The sequence below is a fragment of the Gorilla gorilla genome, chromosome 8, assembly GCF_029281585.2.
Source record: "Gorilla gorilla gorilla isolate KB3781 chromosome 8, NHGRI_mGorGor1-v2.1_pri, whole genome shotgun sequence".
NCBI lineage: Eukaryota > Metazoa > Chordata > Mammalia > Primates > Hominidae > Gorilla > Gorilla gorilla.
Window position 1 is genome coordinate 119,412,191 of NC_073232.2, and position 26,299 is coordinate 119,438,489.

The 26,299-nt window shown below is 40.3% G+C and overlaps 1 protein-coding gene across 6 annotated transcripts in view; it reads right to left on the reverse strand.

Annotated features, from left to right (window-relative positions):
- The window catches only part of SORCS1 (sortilin related VPS10 domain containing receptor 1), a 588,824-nt gene that overhangs the window by 553,299 nt on the left and 9,226 nt on the right, over positions 1-26,299 (reverse strand). The gene's annotated exons all lie outside the window — the stretch shown is intronic.

Genomic DNA, 26,299 nt, shown 5'->3' on the forward strand with positions numbered 1-26,299 from the left:
TTTAATGTATTAATTAGGAAAATATTTCACACGAGCATAATTTAAGTTTTAAATTTTACCCACTCTTCCCAATTTGTCATTTAACTTGAAAATGGGAGTGTGTTCTTGTCATCTTACATTCCAAAGGCTTCTTCGAAACAAACCTCTTCAAAGGAAGATCTTTAAGACCCTTTTCAACTGCTCTTCTAATTCTCCTTTCTCAGTGCCCCTAATAACTTCTTTGATGGCTTGGATGAAATCTCTTTTTACTTATTGATTTTAGTTACCCCATCACTCACTCTATTGCTATTGCTGGATTCTATGTGAGAGACCATTGATCATTTCCTTAACTTCACAAAAGCTTTGCTTTGCTCAAGTGGAAGTTTCTGTGCTTGTTGATGTATGTTTATCCATTAGGAATGAAATCATGTTGCTCTGCATTACAGAGGAGGATCCACCTCATCTAACTTGAGCAGACTTAATAATGTCTTCAATATGTCCCAGTTTTCTATATATTCTAGAGAAAAAGAACAAACTATCAAGGAAGAAAAAATGTTTCACATGAAATAAAGGACCATCCAACTGGAGGGAATCACTGTCTTCCAATCCTAATTTTAAGACTTCATTGTGAGTTAAGAGAACCCAAACTTTCTCAGTCAAACCACCAATAATGAGACAATCTGAATAACCTAGTCACTCTAGCGTCCTTATGTAGAAGCAGAGGAAAATTAAAAAAAAAATAGGTTTCTCATCTTATGGCTACTTTTATTTACAGAAGGAACAAGTGGACTCTGCTATACAGTTACAAACTGCAGAGCAACAAATAATCAACATTTCTCAAAATCAAGCTTCATACTTATAATAGTTTTAAAGTAGAAAACACATTGCTAAAGCAGTAACAGATGTTAAATAATTTTGAGAGGTAAACCAGGTATTAAATGATTAATCAAAAACTTTCCAAAATCTATGCAGAAGAGCAAAGGCTGGGAGCAACTTATTTAGAGTTGTAAAAGGAGTTCAACATCGTAACAACGGCCTCACATGGCTGACAAGAGCTTCTGTGCAGCAGACAGGCAACGGATGGGAGGACAAAAATGTAAAGTCTTTCGACTTAGAATCTAACATCTTTTGTTCCCACTTTGGCCCTTAACCTACCTGAAGGTGAACAGATTTCCCTATGGACTCTGGACCCCAGAGCTCCTTCCTCGCAGAAAGTTTTCTTTTTTTTTTAAATCCTAGATTACTCTTTTAATTGGAATTAAAAAATACATAAATGAAATTTACTATCTTAACCATTTTTCAATGTACAATCCAGTGGCGGTAAGTACCTTCAAAATGTTGTGTAACCATCACCACCATCTATTTCCAGAATGTTTCCATCATCCCCAAACAGAAACACTGGAGCCATTAAGCAATAACTCCACGTTCCTCCCTCCCAATCCCCCAGTAACTTCTAGTATACTTTCTTCTGTCTTTACAATTAAATTTGCCTGTTCTGTATAACTCATAGAAGTGATAAAGGCTAGAATTTGAACTCACTTTTCAAAGCCTCCTTGTTGCAAACACCACGTGTAGGTGTCCAGGTCCTATATACACTCTCCTGCTCTTTATACTACCTGTCCTTAGCTCTGAGCATTCTTGCATTTGGGCTTCTTTTGTATTTCTTTTAATGTTTGTCCCCTGGTGTTGACACAGACATTATTATTGGCATGTCCTCTTCCCAGGTCTCTGACTTAGATCTTTCACATCACATTTCTGCCTTATCCTCTGACCCAACTCCTGCTCCTCCAAGTCTTACCTCTTTTTTCTAAAACAAATCTATCAACTATAGAGCCTCCCTCAAAAACTGCTGTTCCCACAGTCTAGCTGCAGACCATCTCTTGGATGTTGCAGCATTTTGGATGAAAGCCTCTCTCTTTTGGCCCGATGCAGTGGCTCACGCCTTTAATCCCAACACTTTGGGAGGCCAAGGTGGGTGGATTACCTGAGGTGAGGAATTTGAGACCAGCCTGGCCAACATGGCAAACCCCCCCATCTCTACCAAAAATACAAAAATTAGCCGGGTGTGGTGGCAGGTGCCTTTAGTCCCAGCTACTCAAGAGGCACAAGAATCTCTTGAACCCGGCAGGTAGAGGTTGCCATGAGCCTAGATCACAGCATGGCACTCCAGCCTGGGCCACAAACCAAGACTGTCTCAAAAACAAAAGTCTCTTTCTTTTATACTTGAGAATAATGCTAGGCAGAGTCTGCTACACAGAGGATGCTATCATGAAAATCCTCTGTGACAAAAATCCTCTGTGACTGAGTTATCGTCAATCCACTTTACAGACTGAGCAGCCGAGGCACAATGATAGGTGGGCAAAATCTTATCTTCCTTTCTTTCCACTTCTTTCTTGTCCACTGCCCTTAGCCTCCGTCCAACATGAACCACTGCTGTTGGCTGAAAAATAGAAAATTTGTTTTCCATCAATGTTTCTTTCTTTGAGAAGAAAGTAGCAAAGTAAAACCTAGGAAGTTAAACTTCTCAGACTCAACTAAGTAAGAACTTATAGATAATTCTCTTTTGCCTAGCATTTAAAGGCATCGAATACAGGTCAATTTCTCTCTCTCTCACCCTCTCTCCCTTTCCCTTCTTCTTTCTCCTCTCTCTCATCTTTCCCACCCATCATCCTTACCTCCTCAAGACAGTCAGGTTTTATAAACTCCAGGCAATCCCATTATTTATTCCTATACCCAAGCTTTACCTATGAATAGACAATTTCACATTTTTCCTATCCAAACCCACCTATTATTAAAAATTCAGTGAGAGCCCCTCTTGTTTAGCACTATCCCACCCATTCTGCTCTTAATTCCGGTGCCATATGTTAATTTACACAACATAGCACTTAATTTTCAAATTAGTAGTTCCTTAGTTCTAGACTCAAGCTCCTTGAAAACTGGAGTTACGATGTTATTTGTACCATGTACCCATCATGGTGGCAAGCAATCTTTATCACGCTAACAGTAGACAACAAATACTTGTTTCTTGATTCGATAATTCAGTCACAGCTGGGCTGAAGTTTATCTCTGTACTGTCAATGAAATAAAGGGCTGGCTAAGCAAATTAATACTGTAAACATACAGAATTTGGCCTACTTTATGTGAAAATCAACACACTATTTTAAGCAGCACTTCCGTGCCTAGTTCCATTCAAACAATCGATGTGCTGATTGTGATTATTGTCTGTTTGTTAAAGCATTAACCAGATTCACTAAGATTACCACGTTCAACAGCCCCGTTGTTACTCTATGTGTATAACCATATTTCTGCTATTACCCTTCTCATATATTTCAAAAATAAAATAAAAAAAACGAGACCTTGTACAACTAACTCAACATACACACAAGCTTTTCCCTTCCTTTGAAACAACAATCACACTTTTGGAAGAGTCAGAGCAATTCTGTTTCGTCCCCCTTATCAGTGTGGGGACAAAGGGAACTTTCCTTACACCCACTGAAGGTTCAGTCTCTGGAATAAACTAGACAGGAGAAAAGACGTACAAATTTATTACATTCATATTCACAGAATCTGACAAAATAAGAGACTCAAAGAAAGGCCAGATTGGTTGAATCTTAAATAGAATTTTGAACTACAGAAATAAATAGGAGCTTGAAGGCTCCTGCAGAGAAACTATGAGAAGGTGAGGGGAGGAACTGCACTGTGAACAAAGGTTGTCTTTTTGGGTGGATAGAGCTTTTTAGGTAGCAGTCCTCAGAAGAACAGGATCCATGGACCTTTGGTCTCCTTTCCAGTGAGCTAATCTTTTGATTGATATTATACGGAGGGGGCTCAAGACAACTGCATTCCTCCTGCAGAAAAAAAGTTCCCTTACTTAGATAAGGGAACTTCAGAGAAAGTCCCTCCTGTGTTTCAGGAGGGAAGGGTAGAGTGCCGGAGAAGGTCAGAAAGACCTTGATTTTGAGGGTATTTCTGAAGCCTTTCAATATCCTTTATTTCAGAGTACTCAGTGTGCTGAAGCAGTACATTTGGGGGTATCATTTTCTGAGTTCCAACATCAGGTACAGAAGATGTTTTTACAGGAGTTAGAAACCTAGGCTGCTGGAAGGCCTTTGTGGGAAGAACCCGCAATTCACCCTCATTGCATTTCTTACTTTCTTCCCTTGTGTCTGTTTCACCAGCCTTGGTGCATGTACGTAACTGTTGGCACTTGGAGACAACTGTTGCAGTTTTCTAACATTCAGAACTTTAGAAATGTGCCAACCAAAAACAAATCTAGCTATATCCGTGAAATGAATGGAAGTCCAATAGATCCCCAGCTTTCAACTTTAGATTTTCTTCTGTCTTTTCTGTCTGTCTAACAAACATAAATAGCTTACTCAAGCAGTCCTTTACACTGTGTCAAAAGACTGCTGAACGAAGAAAACATATGCAGAACTATAGCTTCCAACAAACTTTGCCACAAATTGCTGACATTTCTGTGTGAGTCAGAATTCTCTCCCTATGCACTGCTACTGTTGCTATTATTACTACTACTAGTAGTAGCAGTACTAGTAGTAGTGGTGACAATAAAGGAGTCAGAGGGTCTTCCTGGCCCTGGGAAAAGTAACTGGCATACTTTCACTCTAATAGGTTGGGGACCAGGGGGAGTTAGAAACTGATGTCAGGAAGGAAAAAAGGAATTATGTGGCCACAATTAATTCCATGAAGAAGTAACTATCATTTTACTACAAATATTTCACAACTTTTTAAACTTTACGCTTTTAACTCCTACTGACCAGCCTCCCTTCTTTCTACCTCTAACTAAACTGAATAATTTAAGATTTACATTCCATCAGCCAGGCGCGGTGGCTCACGCCTGTAATCCCAGAACTTTGGGAGGCCAAGGCGGATGGATCACGAGGTCAGGAGATGGAGACCATCCTGGCTAACACGGTGAGACCCCGTCTCTACTAAAAATACAAAAAAACTATCTGGACGTGGTGGCACGTGCCTATAGTCCCAGCTACTTGGGAGGCTGAGGCAGGAGAATGGCTTGAACCTGGGAGGCGGAGGTGGCAGTGAGCCGAGATCGCGCCACTGCACTCCAGCCTGGGCATCAGACCGAGACTCCATCTCAAAAAAAAAGACTTATATTCCATCATTCCACAGTAGCTTAGTGTAACTGGACCACAATGTAAGGGTTGGGGTGGGATGAGAAATCGGACAAGCCAGCAGAGGAAAAGTCATTATTGTTCCAGATACACTATAGGGAACCCGGAATGATTTTAATGGGAGTACAACAATCAAATGCATCTTTCAAAAACTTAACTCTAGTTGCTCAGATGATGTCCTGGGCCCTTAGTTGAGTGACCATGGCTTTGCCTGTGATAAGAAACACACAAGGAAGAGATTTGGAAAGGAGAAAAAGGTGCTGTGGGAATGACACTCATGCTTTTCTGCAGGTAAATATGTACAAATACATCTTTCCCATAAACTCCATGTGGGTGAGGATCTGTCCTGTCTGAACACAGGGCCTAACACATAATAGGAGCTTCCTAAATGTTTGTGAATTTAATTCAAATAATCAAAAGGGGACTGTGGGAAAGAACTAATACATGGGTAATTATTCGTTACGGTAAATAATTTATTATGGTAAGATCATTAGTTTCTTTTAATGATTTTGTGTCCTTTCTAAAACAATTGGAAAGTTGTTTGCATTATTCACATATGTGCCTCTCTCCCCTATTGAAATATGAAGTCCAGAAGGCTGAAGACTATTTTTACTTTCCCAGATGACACTGAGCACAGTGCTTTGCACATAGTACATGCAAAATTAAATGCACTGAAGTATAAAAATGGCTGATATCCTCTTCTCATTAAGCATTAAAGAGGCAAAAGTATCATACACATAGATCAGAATTCCCCTCAACAAAGAAAAAATATACCCAGACAATTATGTCACCAAACGTAACTTTAATTGTATCAAATAAACACAAGTTGCTGGAAAAATCATGAAAGGGCATTGATCAAACTATCCTCCTTAACCAGCACCTGCCAATCCAGAAGGGTGCTCCTTATAGAAGCTCTGATATAGAATATACATTGGAAGTTTCCTAATGGCTCCAGTTATCAGTGTAACTGATTAACACTGTATTGTCCAGAAAGCAATTATGTCCAAGCAGCATTATTCTGTACAATTTTGTAGAAGAAAGAGAATATTATAATGAAACGACATATATTAAATACCCAGTAAAGTGTCTGGCCAGTAGGAGACCCACAATACCAGACAGCCATTGTTGCGTTTATATTTCTTTTTTAAAGTATTATTAAAATCACATGTCCTTTCATAAAATAATCCCAGGTGATTTCTAGAATCAAAAGCCAGAAGACAGATTAGAGAAGCTACTAAAAGCAAAGAGGGAAGAAAATACAGATATTACATATGGTTGTTATAGCAACTGAAAGCAGCCCCTGATCTCTCTCTCATTCTTTCCCACCCCTTGCTATGATCCTGTTTTCAAATAAATAACCTCTGGTTTTTCTTTTAAATTGTTCATCAAGATGAAAGGAAAAGGTGGCCCTTGTTTAGTAGTAAAGAGTGCAGTTGTAGTAAACAAATTGGGGAAGAAAAAAAGGATGAAAAGAAAAGATAACTTAAAATCAAGGAGGCAACATTGAGAAATCCATTTACGCAAAACTTAGGAGGACATTTTTCACCAAAGACTTTTCACAGGAGTGACTCTGGAACCCATATGCAGGGGAGAGGACAAAAGTCCTGGCTTTCTTCATACAAGTGATCTTCTGAAATCTTAAAAACCAAAAAGAATGAGAGAACGGAGCTCAAACAATAAGTCTTTACTTTCTTGAGCAAAGTTATGGGTTCCACATAGCCTACAACAAAAACACAATGCATCATGTTCAGATTGCATAGCCATCAAAGCTTGAAAACAGTGGGTTTGCTGCAGTAGTAAAGGGTCTTGGAGACCTCAGAGTTTCAGTGCAGAAAAAAAACAAGGCTTAGAGAGGGAAAATGACTTGTCCAAAGTCACAACTGGTAAGTGACGGGCCGAATTAACAATAATAGCCAACACTTGCAAAGTGCTTAGGTACAGCAGATGCTGTTTTAACTGCCTCACATATATCATTTGATCTTCATAACCACATTGATTACTAAGTCCAGGTTAAATATGAGAATGGAGGCACAGGGAGGTGAAACATCATGGCCAAGATCACCCAGCTAGTAAGCAGGAATACCAGGTTTCAAGCACACGCTATGTGATCTCCGGTTTCATATTCGTAGCTAATTCTGTCTACACTGACAGCCTCCCTGCACTCCACCAGAACTCCCCTCCATCCCCTGCTTCCTTTTGCAAATTTGAGAGGACCAGTCAGCTCCACCTAACTCTATCTGGGAACAAATTCCCCTCAAATCACTCTGTCTTATACAGATATAAGACCACAGTCTAGCCCCTACTCTAGATAAAATCTTGTCCAGTGTTCCATTTTGGAAAGGAAATGTTTCACCAACAGAAGAATCTGGGGCTCTGTGGTCGTAAGGCTCCCCACGGGCCCTTTAACTCTTGGTTCCCACAAGGGTATCCCTTAATGTAGTTACCAGCCTGGCGACACAGCCATCATTCCTCCAGCCTGGAAGCCAGGCACTAGAGAATGCTGAGAAGTAGGAATGGCAGAGGATGAAGCCAGCCTTGGGTGTTATGTAGGCACTGGATGACACAGGTGCCAGAGCATTCCGAGGCCAACTGTACTGATCCTACTGGGTCCCAGTCTTTTTTGACCTAGAGGAACACTTTAATCTAATCTTATCCTGTCCTGGATGTCAGCATATAGTATACCATTCTTTCTGACCAGACTCTGCATCCTCCATCCCCCGCAACTCAAATTTCAACTCCCTGAATTTATTTTTACTGCCCTGCCAGACTAGCCTAAATCCCCTCTATATGTACTAGAATGTATCAAAAGTTCTGCAATAGTGTCAGTTACAAGAATATTCATAGCAAAAATATCTGTCCCAAAACTGAAAACTACTCAAGTATGCACCATTGGGAGCATGAGGCCAGGTGCGGTGGCTCCGCCTGTAATCTCAACACTTTGGGAGGCCGAGGCGGGCAGATCACCTGAGGTCGAGAGTTAGAGACCAGTCTGACCAACATGGAGAAACGCCGTCTCTACTAAAAACACAAAATTAGCTGGGCCTGGTGGCACATGCCTGTAATCCCAGCTACTTGGGAGGCTGAGGCAGGAGAATCGCTTGAACCCAGGAGGCAGAGGTTGCAGTGAGCCAAGATCATGCCATTGCACTCCAGCCTGGGCAACAAGAGCGAAACTCCATCTCAAAAAAAAAAAAAAAAAATTCAATACTGTTAATTTTATATGCTTTTTTACCTACTCAATTCCAAGTTCCATGAAGGCAGAAGCCATGTGTATTCTGTTCATTACAGGATCTCTGACACCTATTATGTTCCTGAAATATAATAAGCCTTCAATATGTGTTAAATGAGTTATTGAGCGGAAAAATTTCCATTATTATCACAATAATCACAGCCAAAATAATTTCTCCTATATTTTCATTTCTGCAAATGGTATGGTGACTAGCACATAATAGGTGGTCAATTAATTTTTTTTAAATAAAAGAATGAATCCTCTATCTCCTAAATGATCTCTCCACCCCTCAAATCCTTTCTGAATTTCATGACTAACCATTCTTATTTTCATGTGACTTTCCTTAGTTCATTCTTTACTTAAAATATTTACTGGCTCCCCACCTGTCCATAAGAGAAAGACAATACTTGGTGACTAGGATCTGAACTATCTTTGCAGATTCGTTGTTTATTATTCTTTACGAGGATCTATCTGTCCAAAGAAAATGTGTTTTCTTACTGCATCCTTTTCATACACAGTTTTTCCCCTCCTATTTTTCCTTGCTTGCTCCAACCCTCAGTAATCCTACCTTCCAGTAAACTGTGCCCAGGGTTGATGGTCTACACCACTCATCAATCTTTTACCCATTCTTCTTTTAAGATAGGCAGACAGAGACATCAGTTCACATTTACATTTTATTTCTCATGTCGATTATTCACACTTTGAGGACAAAATATCTTCTTTCAGGCTTAGAAATTATTTTTAAGAGTAAAGATTTTCAGGGCAATTTAATTGTTCATAAGTGCACTTCATGTGCAGAGTACATCTTAAAATTTTAGGAGATTTCTCACTGAAGCCAAATAACATATTTTGAGAAAAAAAAAATGTATGTGCCAGGCCCCTGGGTAAGTGAAGCCTCAGTGCCTCTACGCGGTCCATACTTTCCGCTGTCCCTCACTGCAGACTGACCCCCACGAGCAGGCTGGAACAAATGTTCGTTGCTTCAAGATATTTCATCCCAGGGACAAACATATTCCTTTCCTAGACTTTTCACTCGTTTCCTCTTCTCTAGCCACGTAAGATGGAGTTTTGTGTGAGAAATTCCTCTGGTGCCAACCAAATGAGGGTAAACAAAATCCATCTCCCCTGGCAAAGTTTCTCCAATCTAATTTGTGTAATTACCTATCTCCCTAATGATGTGCTTGTTTACAGATTAAAGCTATGAATCTAAGCATGAAAATAAGATTAAATCTGATGAATTAAATTGCCATTTGCTTAAATCATCTGGATATTCTTTCTTTAAAAAGAAATTGCAGGTAGAAAAGAGGATAAGTCACTAGTCTTGGAAAGCCAGAAACACACTTTTTAAAAACTGGAACCAAGCTAGTAATAGGCAGCGTTGTGCACTTAGTTTTAGCCATGTTGATATAAGATTGGCTTATTTGGAAAATCTGAAGAAAAAAAAAGTCAAGACAAAATGCAATTTCTATTACTATTTATCTATCTAGAAGCTTTCTAAATGAAATAAAGACACTGCCACCTAGACCCTGTGATCTGGTCCTGCAATCAATTGGTGACTGCAGTGAGCTCCTAGCAAATTCTAGGGGATGCCAGAGAGATTGGGAAGAGAGAGAGGGAGAGAAAGAGAAAAGGAAAGACAGAGGGGAAAAAACAGACAGCAGATTCTCAAAGGTATAGTCAGGCCCTGACACATATACACAATCAGTAGAGATTGGTGAAGCCCAAATACATGAGGCAGTTTCATCACCAAATGGCTGCTATGACGCTCTCTATATGCCAAACCATATCATTTAGTCTTTTGGCAAGCTCTTCACTGAACTATTTATAGCGATTGCACAGTCCTTTCCGAGAAACCTGGAATGACCAACACATAATATTAATAACCCAGACATGGCTAATAACTGGCTCATATTCAGCAGCTCCATGCACCTGGCCAAACACTAAGTGCTTCACGTATGTCCTCACCACACTCCTATGGAGTTGCTAGCATCAGTCCCATTTTGCCTTTGGTGAAATTGAGATGTAGAGTGTTTAAGTAATTTCTTTGAAGTCACCTGGCTAGCAAAAAGTGGAGAAAGACTCAAACCCAGGTTCATGGGCCTCCAGTGTTTATCTAAAGCATGATATTCCACTCCTTCATCAGAGCAAAGCTAACACTGCAACAGCATTCAAGTTAAATCCAGTAATAAAATAATCTCCATCTTGACCTCACAGCCAGTCACGTTTTTCTGTTATCTACCATCCAAAAAGAAAATACATGTATATTTATGTTTATGTGAACACACATTAAATATCTCTAGTTTCAGCCACCAAACTTTCCTTGCAGAATCTATGAAGTTGAGTTTACCACAACATCACAATAATTCTTACATACTGATTCCAGCAATACAGGACTTCAAAGACTTCTAGAAGTATGCTATGTTAAAAGCTGTTAAAATTCAAACTTCTAATTTCATGACATATGCAGTTTTACTGTCAGCAATAATTCCACAATATCATTTTTGTGGTTTGCTTCTTTGTAGCTGACTTGTAAATGTTGAGTTTTCAAACAAATGAACAAACATTTGTTCTTATTGGCCCACGTTGTCACAGACTGAGCTAAAATTCCATGTTTACTGTGAATGCCTATAATGTTTTTTAAGTGAAATGAATTCTACAACCTGCCTTTAGTAGAAAATTCTTACATTATGAAGGCCAGCTGTCTTACCAACCATTGTGATGAAATAGCTAATATTATTTATATATATTCTTGTATATACCTATACATAGTCCCATAAGAAATTGCTTTCAAGACATCTATAGCTCTATTGTCTCAAGACATCATTTGATATCCCAACATATAACACACATGGTAATTCTGGCTGAGCATTGGACAAAATGCTTTACATGCATGATCTCTTGTAATACTCAAGTTAACCCTGTTAGTGGTCACAATATTAGTTTCATTTTATGAATGATGAAATGATCTTGGAAAAATTAAATGACCAGTCCAATATTTCCCAACTGGTAAATGGCAGAACCAGGAATTCAAACCCAGTCTTCAACCACCACATTACACTGACAGTGTTTTGAACCCTTTATGAAAACCAAGGGCATCCACACTCTGAAGTCCTTCACAGCATATTTAGTTCAGTCTCTACAGTCCTCAGATTTCTCATCTGTAAAATGAGGACACTGGAGAAGATGACCTCAGAGATCTTTCTTCTTCGTAAGCGACCCATGTTAACTACACTCAATTACCAAAATCAGACTGGTGGAAAAGCAAGGAATGAAAGGTGCCTGGCAAAATCCCATGTGCACTCAAGTAGAGTTCATAAGATTCTGGACTAAGCAACCCCCTGGGCCAAGTTTTATCTTGGCCACTTTTGTAGAGAGGAACTCAATGGAGGGGAGGGGCACACACATGTTATTTAATACTGAAACAAATTAAAATTGTTATTGTCTCCTCCATCTAGTAACATAAACTCCAGCATTTCCTTCCAGAGCCTATTGTTAACATTGTTCATATTCTCCAAGCTGAGGAAGTATGCAGTGAGCCCAATGGGGATTATTGGACTATTTTTCAAAAAGGTGATAGTTATGTAACACAGACTTGCTCTGGGGCAGTGTGCAGATCACTGGCTCAAAATTGTTCCTGGCTCATTATCATGTAATAAAAAGAAGTTATTATTACTGTTCCTAGTCTGTGTGTATGCAGAAGTCCCACGCAGAGTGCAGTGGTAATGGGCATGGGGCAGAGGAATCCCTTGGGTTTCCAGTTAAGGCCCTAATTGGGTCTATTTTAAAGGCTGCCTGTAACAAGGAGGAGTTTTTGCCTTTGATCATGACTCCCTAGATGCCTGGCTTCGTGTTGCACTCAGGAGCTTCCCCCAGCACAGTCCCAGCAGTATGTCCTGCACCCGGGGAACTATGCTGAGGCAGCAGAGTGATTTTTGTCTGTGGCACCATCCCTTCACTTCACTGAATATTGCACAATCAAAAACACCAGCATTCAACTTCTTGTAAAATAGTCTCTTCCCTTCTGCTAGACTTGCAGTGCTATGGGAAAGCAGTTCTTCACAATTTAAAACACACCTGAATCTCTTTCATTCTAAGGAGTGGGAAGATAAAGTGGAGGAGGAAAAGAGATGGGGGCACCTTGAATTATCCTCCCCAAGCAATTTAATCACTTTAATCTCCCATGGCTTTCCTATTCAATTCTAGGGAAATGGACCCTGGCTTGGCCCTCTTATTTGCTACTTCCCAGGGGCCATTCTCCATTTACTTGTGGTTTCCAAGTGCAGCCTTTGGCAGAGGTTTGCGAGGAGGAAATGATATTAAAATGTGTGCCCAGGAGATGCAGATTCTAGCAGAGTTCCTACTAGTGACTGATTTTTATGAACGCCAGCTTGTGGTGGGGAGCTTGGATTTTGTGGCACAGAGAACCCGTGCTGCAAGAAGCAGCTAAAACCACAAGTGTTCTTCTTCCCTAAGTGTTCAACTACACTCCAAAATGTTTTAAATCCTCTTTGTTAAATGACATTTCTCAAGTACTAGTGTGAGAAAGGCACTGTGTTAGGCATAGTGATGAAGAAAGTAGATGTCCTCTATTCCTGAAAGCTACTTAGTATTCACTTTGAGTATTTATTAAACATCACACTCAGAAGATTTATCCACAGCCTAAATTTATATATTTTATTTGTGCACTGGTCTATATTAAAATGTCTTAGTATGGCTCAAATGCATACTTTCTATTCCTAGAAATCCCTCTCAATCATTAGCACTTCAGTCTAATGTCCAGTTTCACCTGCGGTTCTTCTCCCAGCTCTTCTTCAATGCCATCATCACTAGATCATAGGTAGGGTGACACTGACAGGGTTATGGAACAGATAAGGCCTTGGTTATTGTCCAGTCTGGCATTCTCATTTTGGAATGAAGGAAATAAGCCAGAGAACTAAAACTACTATCATTAAATACACAGGAAATTTGTGGTGGAACTGGGGCCAAGACCAACGTGTCCTGACTCCTAGCACAGGCCTCCCTGTATGTAGTTTCTAAAATTGCTAAGGTCACATATGTTATACCTCCAGAAGCAAAGGATGAAGTAGTATATAACAGACAAAGGATATCACATCACTCTTGATCATACACATTTTGTGACAGACTGTGTGCACTGGTCCTGCCCTCTATAGCGTTATCTTGAGAAAGTAGGTGTAAAAATCACAAGTACCATCAGTATCCGTGGTCAGGCACTCACACAATGCCCTGAAAATGAGTTCAATGGATGAATTACTCTTACAAGTAGCTTTGCAACTGGTCTCCCTTTTTTCTATGTTTCACCCGTACAATTTATTTTTGCTATATATGTTTTTCTTCCAAACTAAAATGCTGATTATGTCACTCCTTTATACATTCACAATAAAGTCCAATCTCTTATTTTGTTTTGTTGTTTTTGAGTCAGGGTCTGGCTCTGTCGCACAGGCTGGACTGCAGTGGCACGATGTTGGCTCACTGCAACTTACATCTCCAGGGCTCAAGCCATCCTCCCACCTCAGCCTCCCAAGTAGCTGGGACTACAGACGCACACCTCCACACCCAGCTAATTCTTCTTTTCTTTTCTTTTTCTTTTTTTTTTTTTTTTGAGATGGAATCTCCCTCTGTCACCCAGGCTGGAGTGCAGTGGCTCGATCTCTGCTCACCGCAACCCCTGCCTCCTGGGTTCAAGCGATTCTCCTGCCTCAGCCTCCTGAGTAGCTGGGATTACAGGCACGCGCCACCACACCAGGCTATTTTTTTTGTATTTTTAGTAGAGATGGGGTTTCAGCATGTTGGTCAGGCTAGTCTTGACCTCCTGACCTCGTGATCTGCCCGCCTTGGCCTCCCAAAGTGCTGGGATTACGGGTGTGAGCCACCATGCCCGGCCTAATTTTCCTGTTTTTTTGTAGAGATGAGGTTTCACCATATTACCCAGGCTGCTGGTCTCAAGCAATCCACCCACCTCAGCCTCCTAATGTGCTGGGATTACAGGTATGAGCCACTGTGCCCAGCCCCAAACTCTTTCAATCTAGTTTGCAAGGCCCTTTTTCGTATGATGCCAGTTTTTCTCTCCAGCCTCATCTCCCATCCCATCTTCCCGCTCTGTATTCTCCCTTCCTTTCATGGGCTGTTCCCTTTTGTGCTCTGAGGGGCCACACATGCTTATCCTTCCCCTTAGAGCTTGCTTGTCTCATGTTTTCATCTGGAAAATCCTATTTATCTTTTATATTTGCCAGAAACATCATATGTGATATCTTCTTCAAAACTTTTGCTGATACCCTCACCTTACTCCACTCCCATTTGGCTAGATTCTCCTCCTCTGTAAATACCTGTGTTTTGCACATACCAAATTATATTTCAACTATTTAATTCTCCCCTTAGACTTTGAACTACTTGAGAGGAGGACTATTTCTGTGTTCTTAGCCCTACCAGAAAGTTAAGCACATGATAGGGTTAATAATACTAAAACAAAGATGAAGAATTAGTAAACAAAACTCAAAACTGTTGGGCACATGCATCCATATTTTTAACCATTACCCTTTCCTTCCTCCTGTAACTCTTTGCTGACCACAGACGATGTGCCTGATATCAAAATGGTCAGCCACAGAGCTAGGCACACAACTCTCACATCTCATCATATACAAGGCATATCCCTGTGGAACATCACCTGGGTTCAAAGAAAGAGCATGACTCTGCAGCTAGCTGGCCTCTGCCAAACAAACAAGAGCCCATGGCCTTGCCATATTGGGCACTCCGTAGTGAGCAGCTGAGCCCCAGCTGAAGAGCCAGGTTCAGCACTGTCTCATAGGGAACAGCTCCACCTGCTGAACTCCTTGACATTCCTCTCCCCCTTCGGCACAGCTTTGCTAGAACCTATCAATATAAGAGTGGTCACAATTTTGAGAAATGACAGCATCACGATAGAGACAGAGAGACATTTTGCATTCCGTCACTTGCCTGCATTTTTTACAGGATTATAAGGATATATGTGTGACAAATACCCACATCACGCTGTTAAAAAGGGGAAAAAAAGAATAGTTACGTCAATATACCAAGGCTTTCTACAGTGTCTCTTTTAAAGAATTAAGCCATCAGGATGCATGGTGCTATTTAATCTATCTCCGTCTTCAACAAGGTGGCAATAATCTCTATCTTCCAGTGGATGCAGGGGGAGGTGTAAAAGCATTCATATTTCTCTGCTTATGTCCATCAGCAAACAACGTGATAAACACCAATGTGGGTGGTAGTAGGAGATGAGATGGGGCAAGCAATGAATAAAGCAGAGTGTTTGGTAGGAAAGTCTTGGGCAAACATATTTGGCATTTCCTGATGGTACAAGTTTGTTAAACTACCAGGAATTCTAGAAAAAGCGAATGTGACTGAATTAAATGACCAAAAGAAGAAAATGAGGAGCCTGGAGAAAGGCCAGAAGACCAGCAACTTCTGGGAAGGAAACATTTCGTCAGTCATCCCAGACTGGCAGATTACAAAAATGGTTTTGTCTAAAAGATGCAAAAACCATTTATTATCCTGGTTTTCTTTCTTGATGGTGGTCCAAATACTGCATTTTAAGAAAGTCTGTCCTACTCTAAATCACTGTGCAGGAAAATTTACCCACATGCACCAAGTGTTTTAACAAAGAAATAAAATAAAATTATAAACTCATGATTTTGAAAACAATTGAGCATAAATAAAATTTAAGCAGGTCTAAAAATAATAAAGTCCATTAAAAATACAAACAAGTTGGCTACAGGGAAGTTTTAATAATAAATGAAGGTCAGACAATTCAAATTTTGTTCCAATTGAATTCAGGCAACTTAAATGTTAGGGTGAAATACAGCAAGTTAGCAAGTGCACACACACAATCTAACTAAAACAGTTTCTGATTTGGGAGAAAAGAGGACAACTTTTAAATAGAGAGAAGCATTTTCCAGGTGAGAGAAGAAATTATTATAAAAAGAAAGGAGCCCAAATTATTTGCAAAATGACTATCATTTTAGCTCTATTTTTAAGTCAGTGCCTTATTTCACTATTACTGAACTTTACACAATTTCATCATTTTGTCATGTACACATAAATTGTTTGTTTAATCATACCACTGGGGCAAGCATCCTGGTTTTCACAGGGAAGTAGCTCTACAGTTTTATTGCATCCTTATATAACAGAATTTGCCTCAAAATTTGAAGACAAAGCAGAGACAGTGAATGAGATTATCCAGTTTCAGGTATAAGTATAGCTTATAATATAGATGTAGAAGCAGAAGCAGATACATGTGTGTCCATATAAATGTCCATCACATACACCCACACACACAAATACTAACTCACCAATGTCCATGATAAGGAGAACCCTAAGCGTTTGTCTCTTTAGATACAGATTTCTGTAAATGCATTTTTACGGTATTTAAACCATGACAACCAGCACTCCACCTATGCCTAAAAATGTTCATCTGATTTCAAAAAATGTTTCCTCTAAATGTTTTCAATTAACTCCTAACGAATGAGTTAGCTTTGGGGGTTTTGAAAAGTCTACTTCCTGAAAAGAATCCTGGATCATAACGTCTCAAAGACTACAGAGTGTGAGTGGATGCCCCATGCTCTTTGCTTATGGAGGATCGAGGCTATGACTGGTTTTCATCATGAATAAATCCCCAGCACCTGGTGTATGTCAGGTATACACCAGGTATCCAATTAACAATCACTAAATACAGGAAAAACTTGAGGCTACTTGAAGATGGTATGTCATAGCGTCCTAAATGCAGTAGAATATAGTGGTTAAGAGCTGAGCTTTTCAGACCCCAACTGCATGGGGTCTAAACTGTCTGGTGTTTTTAGACCCCAACTTCACAACTCCCAATTCTACCATCTGCTTTCTATGTGACCTTGGGTGAGTTACTTAACCTCTCACCCTAGGTTAACTAGCATAACTAGACTTTAATTTAGAGAATAATGATCGTGACTACTTCCTATTGTACTGGGAACAGTACAATTCCTTGTACTCATGTCTAGCGAATAATAACAGTACCTACTTCCTATTGTTGCAGATATGTGTTTCCCTTCAAATAGTGCCTGGCACATAGTAAAAACCCAGTAAGTATTAGTTATTATTATATTATCACCCAACCCCTAAGTCCTTACCTACATTTAATTGAAATTCTATCATACCCCAACTTAATTGATAACCCCAGCAACTCTCAATTTACCCCTTCAGGTAAATGTGCCTGAAAGAAAATATAAGTTTAACCAACAATTCTTTTTCTTATTGGCACAGTGCTCTTAGGTCAGTCCATTATCACAAATGCAATTTTATCCTTCTCATAATGCAATATGTCCTCGTCATTTTTCAAACGTTCTTGCCCTGCTGAGACTTTGCATCATGGGTGCTGGTTCTCAGTTCAGCTCCTTAAATGAAGAGCAGGAGGCTATTTTCTCCCTCAGGCCTTTGGCAGTGCTAGTCCTGACTAGACAGCCATCAGCCCATCCTATCCACTGGAGCAGCATGCTTTATCAAAGTGCACCCCTACCCTCCCTGCCACAAGGGAGCTGTGGCCTCCAATGCATCTGATTTGATCTGAATCTATGCTTCTTTCTCTCTCTCTCTGTCTCTCTTTCTCTCTCCCCTCTCTCTTCCTGTGTCTCATTTTTGGCCACTTTTGTAGAACAATTTGGATGAGACAACTCAGACAGATTATACTTCAAGAATCAGGATAGTGAAAACTATCCAGGCAGACTTTCTTTATGGTATATCAATGCTGACCATTTATCTTCTATACCAAGAGAGGTAAATAAAAAGATTCTATATTGCTTTAGTGTCCTGAAAAAATATGCTTATTGCAAACCACCTATGTGCCAAATACTGGCATATAAAAATAAATGAAATGAAGCCTTGCCCTTGAGAAACTCACTATTAATTGGAGCACACATTAGATGATGCTTAGTGCTTGGAGGGAGACATACAGAGAGTGACCCGGCACATAAGATCAGATCTTTTCTTCATGATATTCAGGCTTCCCTTCTTCTTGAAAGTGTTGGAGAAATCTTCAGAAAGGAGGTGATATCCAAATGAGGACTTAAATAATGGAAAGGATTTAAGTGGACACAGACATGGCAGATTGAGTTTTTAAACAGAGGCAGTAAAGTTTTCGGCAGCTTGAGCAAAGGGGCAGGGACGGAAAATAAATGATCCACTTTGTGACTGGAAGTCTGCAATGGTTAGGAGTGTGTATGCCTTTGAGCCAGGAAAACCAAGGGTCCAAAAAACACTCTCAGGTTGGCATGCAGATGACAACCACAGGACCTTTACTGTGCCTCACTGCTTACATTCTCTCCAATCTCCTAAATCAGGCCTTGGCAAACGTTCCTGTAAAGGGTCACAGAGTAAATATTTTAGGTTTGTGAGCTATACAATCTCTGTCACAACTATCCAACTTTGTTGTTGTAGCAGGAAAGCAGCCATAGACAATATGTCAGTGAATGAGTGTGGCCATGTTCCAATAAGATTTTATATCAAATAATTTTCACATGTCATGAAATACCATTCTTCTCTAGATTTTCCAGTCACTTAAAAAGGTAGTAACCATCTTTGGCTTGTGGGCCATAAAAAACAAGTGGTAGGACAGATATAGCCCATGGGCTATAATTTGGCAACCCCTGTGTAAATTACCTCAAATCCTACCTGCAGCAAAATATAAATTATGTCTTTCCCTCTAATGGGGAATGCAAAGGTTTCTTTAAAGATATTTTCAATACCTGGATTTAAGTTGAGTAAGAGGTACTAAGGTACTTATAAAGTTGGTGAGCTTTTAAGGCAAATATAATTTTCCCTTCTCCCTGCCCTAAGATTTTAATCTAACCAAATGAACATCAAGGAGACTTTCATAGAGGGCATTAAACCAAGGCTTAGGTGATTGGAAGGGAGCTAATTCCTACTCTCTGGGGATAGTCATTTATTTGTCTCAGGGCATATTTGGGATCTGCTGAAAAGCTCTTTCTTAACTAATTTTTGTCTTAAAATGATGAAACTCCTCAACTGATTCTCTACTACCTAGCAAAAAATGCTAGGCAAAAATTTCTAAAGTCACAACACCCTAAAACCAGATCGGGACCTTGTAACATCATCTCAAACAGCAGTCTTCTGAGACTTACTTGCAATGAAAGAAGGGAACTGAAAGACCACGAAGCTATCTCTTCAACTACTCACTGGCTGGTAAGCCAGCCCTGAGAGCACAGCTCCCTCTGTCTCTGACTATACATACATTTCCGCCCCAGTTTCATCCTTTCTGTTCTTTTTTTCTTTTATTTAGAAGGTAGACAAGGAGAACGGAAAGGGCCAACCAATTAAAAGCTAACTTTGCTTTCTGGGACATTTCCATGTATTTAGCGTACATACACTGTCTCCAGTTGGCAAGGCATAACTAAGTTTGGATAACACTGGAGTGGAATATTCTATTGCACTTTCTTACTGCTGTAAAAAAAAATCGCGCTTTAATCATAAGTGGTAACCATCCGATTCATCCCAATATACTTGTATCTAATACTGATTTGAGAAGCATGTCCAAGAAAACACCAAAAACAACCACTGTTAAGGCTTTAAAAGCAGAAACATACAGAATAACCAATAAAAAATCCCATCACCATTGTGCTAATCAGATTTAACTGTGAAGAGAGAAGATAGTGATGCTTTAAAATGGTTTTGTGTACATGCACGTGCATGCACATTCTTGATTGTGTGTGTTGGCTGGGTGAAGATTTAGGGGAGCAATTTATCTCTGAGAAAATCAGATTCCTTTGTCCAGTTTGAGGACAAGAATACAACATTCTAAGATGTGGAATCTAATCTGATATTTTAAAACACTGTTAGCCTTGGTTCCAAATATCTTAGACATTGAGACGATGAAGAAAGTGTTCTCCCAGTCACAGCTTGGTGATTGTGCTAACAACCTAAGATCAACCCAAGACCCAAGATATGAAGAATTAAAAACAGGCACTAATGGCCTTTTCTCCTACCCCGCCCTATTCTGTCTGCAAAATTTTTAATCTTGTATAAAGACCCAGCTTAAATGTCACTTCCCTTTAAAACCTTACCTCCCACTCTCAGGCAAAATTAGGTGTCCCCCAGTCATCTTTGCTCCCATAGCACTTTGCACAAAACTCTATTATGGCTATTATGCACTTATCACAGTAAATTGCAATTTATTGTTTATGGGTCTATTTCCACCAGAATATGCACCCTTAAGGGTAAAGATCAGATCTTATTCATCTTTGTATTCCCAGCGCTCAGCACAGTGCTGACACAACAGCCACTTCAAACATGTTTTAGTATTTTTATTATTAAAGAAACGCATGCCCATGTTAAAAATTCAGAACAGCATAACTGGTATAAAAGGAAAGGTTAAAAGTTGTCTTTCCACCATTCAGAACATCAGTCCCACTTCCAAAACAAAATCACTCTTAAGAGATTCTTAATAACGCATAAATACTACATGAACCCCTTCCACTCCACACCCATCTGATGAACATATGGCTTCAAAGCCATCACACATGCAAGAGTGGCTACCTGTGCTAACCATCTGACACGGTTGGGTGCAAAATCACTCAAAGCAAAAGGCAAGTGAAGCACTGTGCTTTTGGAAGGGCACAGTCTTCTTAGGACCAGTTCTTCTATGCCCTTGATTTGATTATAAGTTCTTCTCACTCACTGATATGGTTTGGCTGTGTCTCCATCCAAATCTCATCTTCACTTGTAGTTCACATAATCCCCACTTGCCATGGGAGGGAACTGGTGGGAGAAAACTGAACCATGGGAGCAGTTACCTCCATGCTGTTCTTGTGATAGTGAGTTCTCACGAGAACTGATGGTTTTACAAGGGGCTTTTCGCCGTCTTCACTCTACACTTCTCTCCCCTGCTGCCATGTGAAGAAGGAGGTGTTTGCATCCCCTTCTGCCATGATTGTAAGTTTCGTGAGGCCTCCCCAGCCATGCTGAACTGTGAGTCAATTAAACCTCTTTCCTTTATAAATTGCCCAGTCCCAGGTATATCTTTATTAGCAGCATGAGAATGAACCAACACAGTAAATTAGTACTGAGTAGTGGGGCACTGCTGTAAAGATACCCAAAAATGTGGAAACAACTTTGGAACTGGGTAGTGGGCAGAGGCTGGAACAGTTTGGAGGGCTCAGAAGAAGACAGGAGGATGTTAGAAAGTCTGGAACTTCTAGAGAATTGGAAGGCTCAGAAGAAGACAGGAAAATCTGGGGAAGTTTGGAGCTTCCTAGAGAATTGGAGGGCTCAGAGACAGGATAGTGTGGGAAAATTTGGAACTTCCTAGAAACTAGTCGAATGGCTTTAACCAAAATGTTGATAGTGACATGGACAATGAAGCCCAGTCTGAGGTGATCTCAGATAGAGATGAGAAACTTGTTGCAAACTGGAGTAAAGGTCACTCTTTGTATTAGTCTGTTTTCATGCTGCTGATAAAGACATACCTGAGACTGGGAAGAAAAAGAGGTTTAATTGGACTTACAGTTCCACATGGCTGGGGAGATCTCAGAATGATGGTGGGAGGTAAAAAGCACTTTTGGTGGCAGCGAGAAAATGAGCAAGAAGCAAAAGTGGATACCCCTGATAAACCCATCAGATCTCATGAGACTTATTAACTATGACGAGAATAGCACAGGAAAGACCAACCCCCATGATTCCATTACCTCACCCTAGGTCCCTCCCACAACAAGTGGGAATTCTGGGAGATACAATTCTAGTGGAGATTTGGGTGGAGACACAGCCAAACCATATCATTCTTGCTATGCAAAGAGACTGGTGGCATTTTGCCCCTGCCCTAGACATCTGTGAAACTTTGAACTTGAGTTAAATTATTGAGGGTATCTGGTGGAAGAAATTTCTAAGTGGCAAAGCATTCAAGAGGAAGCAGAGAAATTCTGGGGGTCTGGGGGGAGAAATTCAAGCTTGCTGGATAAAGCGGCATAAGTAACAAGGAGCCAAATGTTAATCACAAAGACAATGGGAAAAATGTCTCCAGGGCATGTCAGAGACCTTCACAGCAGGCCCTTCCATCACAGACCCAGAGGCCTAGGAGGGAAAAATGCTTTAGTGGACCAGGCCCAGAACCCACTGCTCTGTGCAGCCTCGGGATATGGTGCCCTGCATCCCAGCTGCTTCAGCTCCAGCTGTGGCTAAAAGGGGCCAATGTACAGCTCAGGCCATTGCTTCAGAGAGTGCAAACCCTACGCCTTGGCAGCTTTCACATGGTGTTATCCCTGTGGGTGTGCAGAAGACAAGAACTGAGGTTTGTGAACCTCTGCCTAGATTTCAGAGGATGTATAGAAATGCCTGGATGTCCAGGCAGAAGTTTGCTGCAGGGGTGGAGCCCTCATGGAGAACCTCTGCTAAGACAGAGGAGAAGGGAAATGTGGGGTTGGGGTCCCCACGCAAAGTCCCCATGGGGCACTGTCTAGTGGAGCTATGAGAAGAGAACCACTATCCTCCATACCCCAGAATGGTAGATCCACTGACAGCTTGCTCCATGCATTTGGAAAAGCTACAGGCACTCAATGCCAGCCCATGTAAGCAGCCTGGATGGGGACCCCACACATGGGACCTAGTGGGAGGTAACTGAATCATGGGAGTGGCTACCTCCATGCTGTTCTCATAATAGTGAGTGAGCTCTCATGGGATCTGATGGTTTTATAAGGGGCTTTCCCCCCACTTCACTCTGCACCTCTCTCTTCTGCTGTCACGTGAAGAAGGATCTATTTGCTTCCCCTTCTGCCATGATTTTAAGTTTCTGGAGGCCTCACTGGTGACACCGAACTGTGAGTCAATTAAACCTCTTTCCTTTAAAAATCACCCAGTCATGTGTATGTCTTTATTAGCAGCATGAGAATGGACCAATACACTCACTGACACTTTTGCCTTTTATTTTCATCTCTTCCTCTCTTTTTGTGATTCTCCTGCTTTGTTTATATGCCTCCATCACAGCTGTCTTTGTCTCCCAATATGACTTTCTTTGCCTGTGGTCTCTCCGTGTCTCTTCGTCTCTCATCTTTCCTTTTTCTTCCTCTTCTCAATCTGCCTCTGCTCTCTGGCTTTCCTTCTGTCTCTCTCTGCCTTTGTCATGAACTTATGTTCTTTCTCTTCCCTTCTCCCTCCTTCATTTTCTCCCTCTCCCTTTTCTTCTCTTATTCATTTTCTGTCTTCCATATATCTGTTATTTATGTCTCTCTGTCTCCTCTCTGTTTTTTTTTTCCATCTCTCCTTGTTCTGGAGCTCTCTTTACAATCAGTGCTCACAATCAGTAAACATCCTTACTGTGGCCTTATGATACTAATATTTCATTTTTAAAAGTGGAGACTTAAATGTTGTACATTGGTGCTTATGTTGCTGTGAATGTATACAGACATACAAGAGTACACATATTTATTATGTATATATTTATATGTACTTATATGATATGCAGATGGAGACCAAAATAAAGACAGAGATTGAGATTTAAACTGAAACATATATTGTTTTACTGGGTGAATGGAGGTCACTGGAATTTCTGGGATATATAGTCAGGTTGGTGAAACTACCATGGATCATTCTCTCTGGAATCAACAAAGGCGATGATAAACAAAAGGCCTGATAGCACATGCTGCTGCATACTCAGGAAACAGACAGAGTGATCTTGCTCTTTTGCAAAAAGCCTGGACAGCAGACTGTCTCCCAACAATAGTGATTAAAAGGGAAACAGGCAACTTGAATGTGAGCCCTTGTACAGTTGTTGCCTGGAATTCAGTTTTAATGAGGCCAAGTTCACAAACTCGTTTGCTCTCTCTTTCATTTATTTTCATTTTAAAATAACTTTTAAAAATAACTCAAGCAATACACATTTATTGAGAAATGACAAAAAAAATGAACACAAGAAACCTTGCATAGAATCCTAACATTCATCATTATCACTGGCAAACATTTTGAGTCATATCCTTTCCTGCTTTTTTTCCCACAAAAGTTTAATTTTACAGTATATAATAATTGAAAAAAACTGTCTCAAACCCTTACTATTTCCAGGTATATTTCTTTTCTTTTCTTTTTCTTTTTTTTTTTTTTTGAGATGGAGTCTTGCTCTGTCACCTAGGCTGGAGTGCAGTGGCACCATCTTGGCTCACTGCAACCTCCACCTCCCAGGTTCAAGCAATTCTCCTGCCTCAGCCTCCCAAGTAGCTGGGACTACAGACACCCACTTGGCTAATTTTTGTATTTTAATAGAGATGGGGTTTCTCCATGTTGGCCAGGCTGGCCTCAAACAACTTGGCTAATTTTTGTATTTTAATAGAGATTGGGTTTCTCCATGTTGGCCAGGCTGGCCTCAAACTCCTGACCTCAAGTGATCTGCCCGCCTCAGCCTCCCAAAGTGTTGGGATTACAGGCGTGAGCCACCACGCCTGGCCTTCAGGTATATTTCTAGGGACTTGGGATATATGAGAGAACAACATAGACAAAAACTCTGACTTAATGGGTTTATGTTTGTACTATTTTGTAATCTTCTATTCTGGTATTTTGTGGACAGTTTCCCACTTAAAAATATATATTTTTATAATCAACCTTTTAATGACTTAATTATTCTACAACACACAGGTACAAAGTTATAGGTTGTTCACAACACATGAAAAAAAACACTTTCCCAAGGAAATAGCAAATAAAATTGGAAATATTTAGTAAGCAAATATTAAGTGGAAACAGCTAGAGATGCTGAGAGGGATGCTAAGAAGATTAGGACAGTGCCCCAATCTTCAATATAAGAAAATAGAACTGGAGCGAGAGAACCTAAATGCAGAAACAGAAACAACATCATGAATGTCATATTACAAACATCTTTTAATAGGCCATACTGGAGCACTATTAATATCAATGAAACTGTAATAACAGCTAACCCTTATTGATGATTTAGTATATGCCAGATGTTCCGTTAAGAAGTTATATTACCTCTGTTAATTTTCGTTAAGAAGTTATATTATCTCTGTTAATCATCAAGCCACCATATAAGAAATATACCATTAGTATCCTCATTTTATAGATGAGGGAACTAAGGACAGAGATAAAGTTAATTGCACAAGTTCACATATCTAATGGATAGTAGAGTCAGCAATTAACCCAGTAAATTATATTTTAAATCATGTGTACCTTCTGCCATTTAAGACATATTGTGGTTATGTGGACAGCCATGGAAGATAATTTTTTAGTATACACTGAATGACAGAAATTTCACCTGGGCTACACTGTACTGTCCTGTGTGATTTATAGAGCCTTACATTCCAATAGGTCTTCACTGTAGGGGGTCATGGTTTCCATTGAGAAGCTGATACACTGTGGACTGCATCTCTTCATGGGAAAAATTAAAGCACATTAACACAAAATTATGCAGACAATGGAAGAAGTCCATGGACTCTTAAACTCATGTGCAAATCTTAAGGAAATGATTTTCAAACTTGAGTGTTCCCAAGAATCTCCTAGGGAGTTTGTAAAATATAGATTCCTGGTCCCTTCTCCCCATTAGGGCATTCAAAAGCAGGACCCATGAGGACAGTACTTTGAGAAACACTGCCCCAGGCACCTATGAGTGAGCCCATGCCCGCCCAGTTAAGAATTCTTCTATCATTTCAGCAAAATGCAAGTCAGGGCGAGCAGGGCTGCACATGATAAATTTCTAAACCAGGGTGCTGAATGTGCCCAAAATAGCCTTTTTCCCTTTAATGATTATAATCAAGAATGTACAGTGGGAATTGCTGAGATAAGGGGAAGATCTTTCGCTTTTAATCTGCCCCACCGACCCATCCACCACCCGGCCCCAAACCACCAAAGGCCCTGCAGCAGAAGGATTGATGGCCCATGATTTTGTGTCTCAACAGCTCCTGTTACTCTGGTTAGGGAA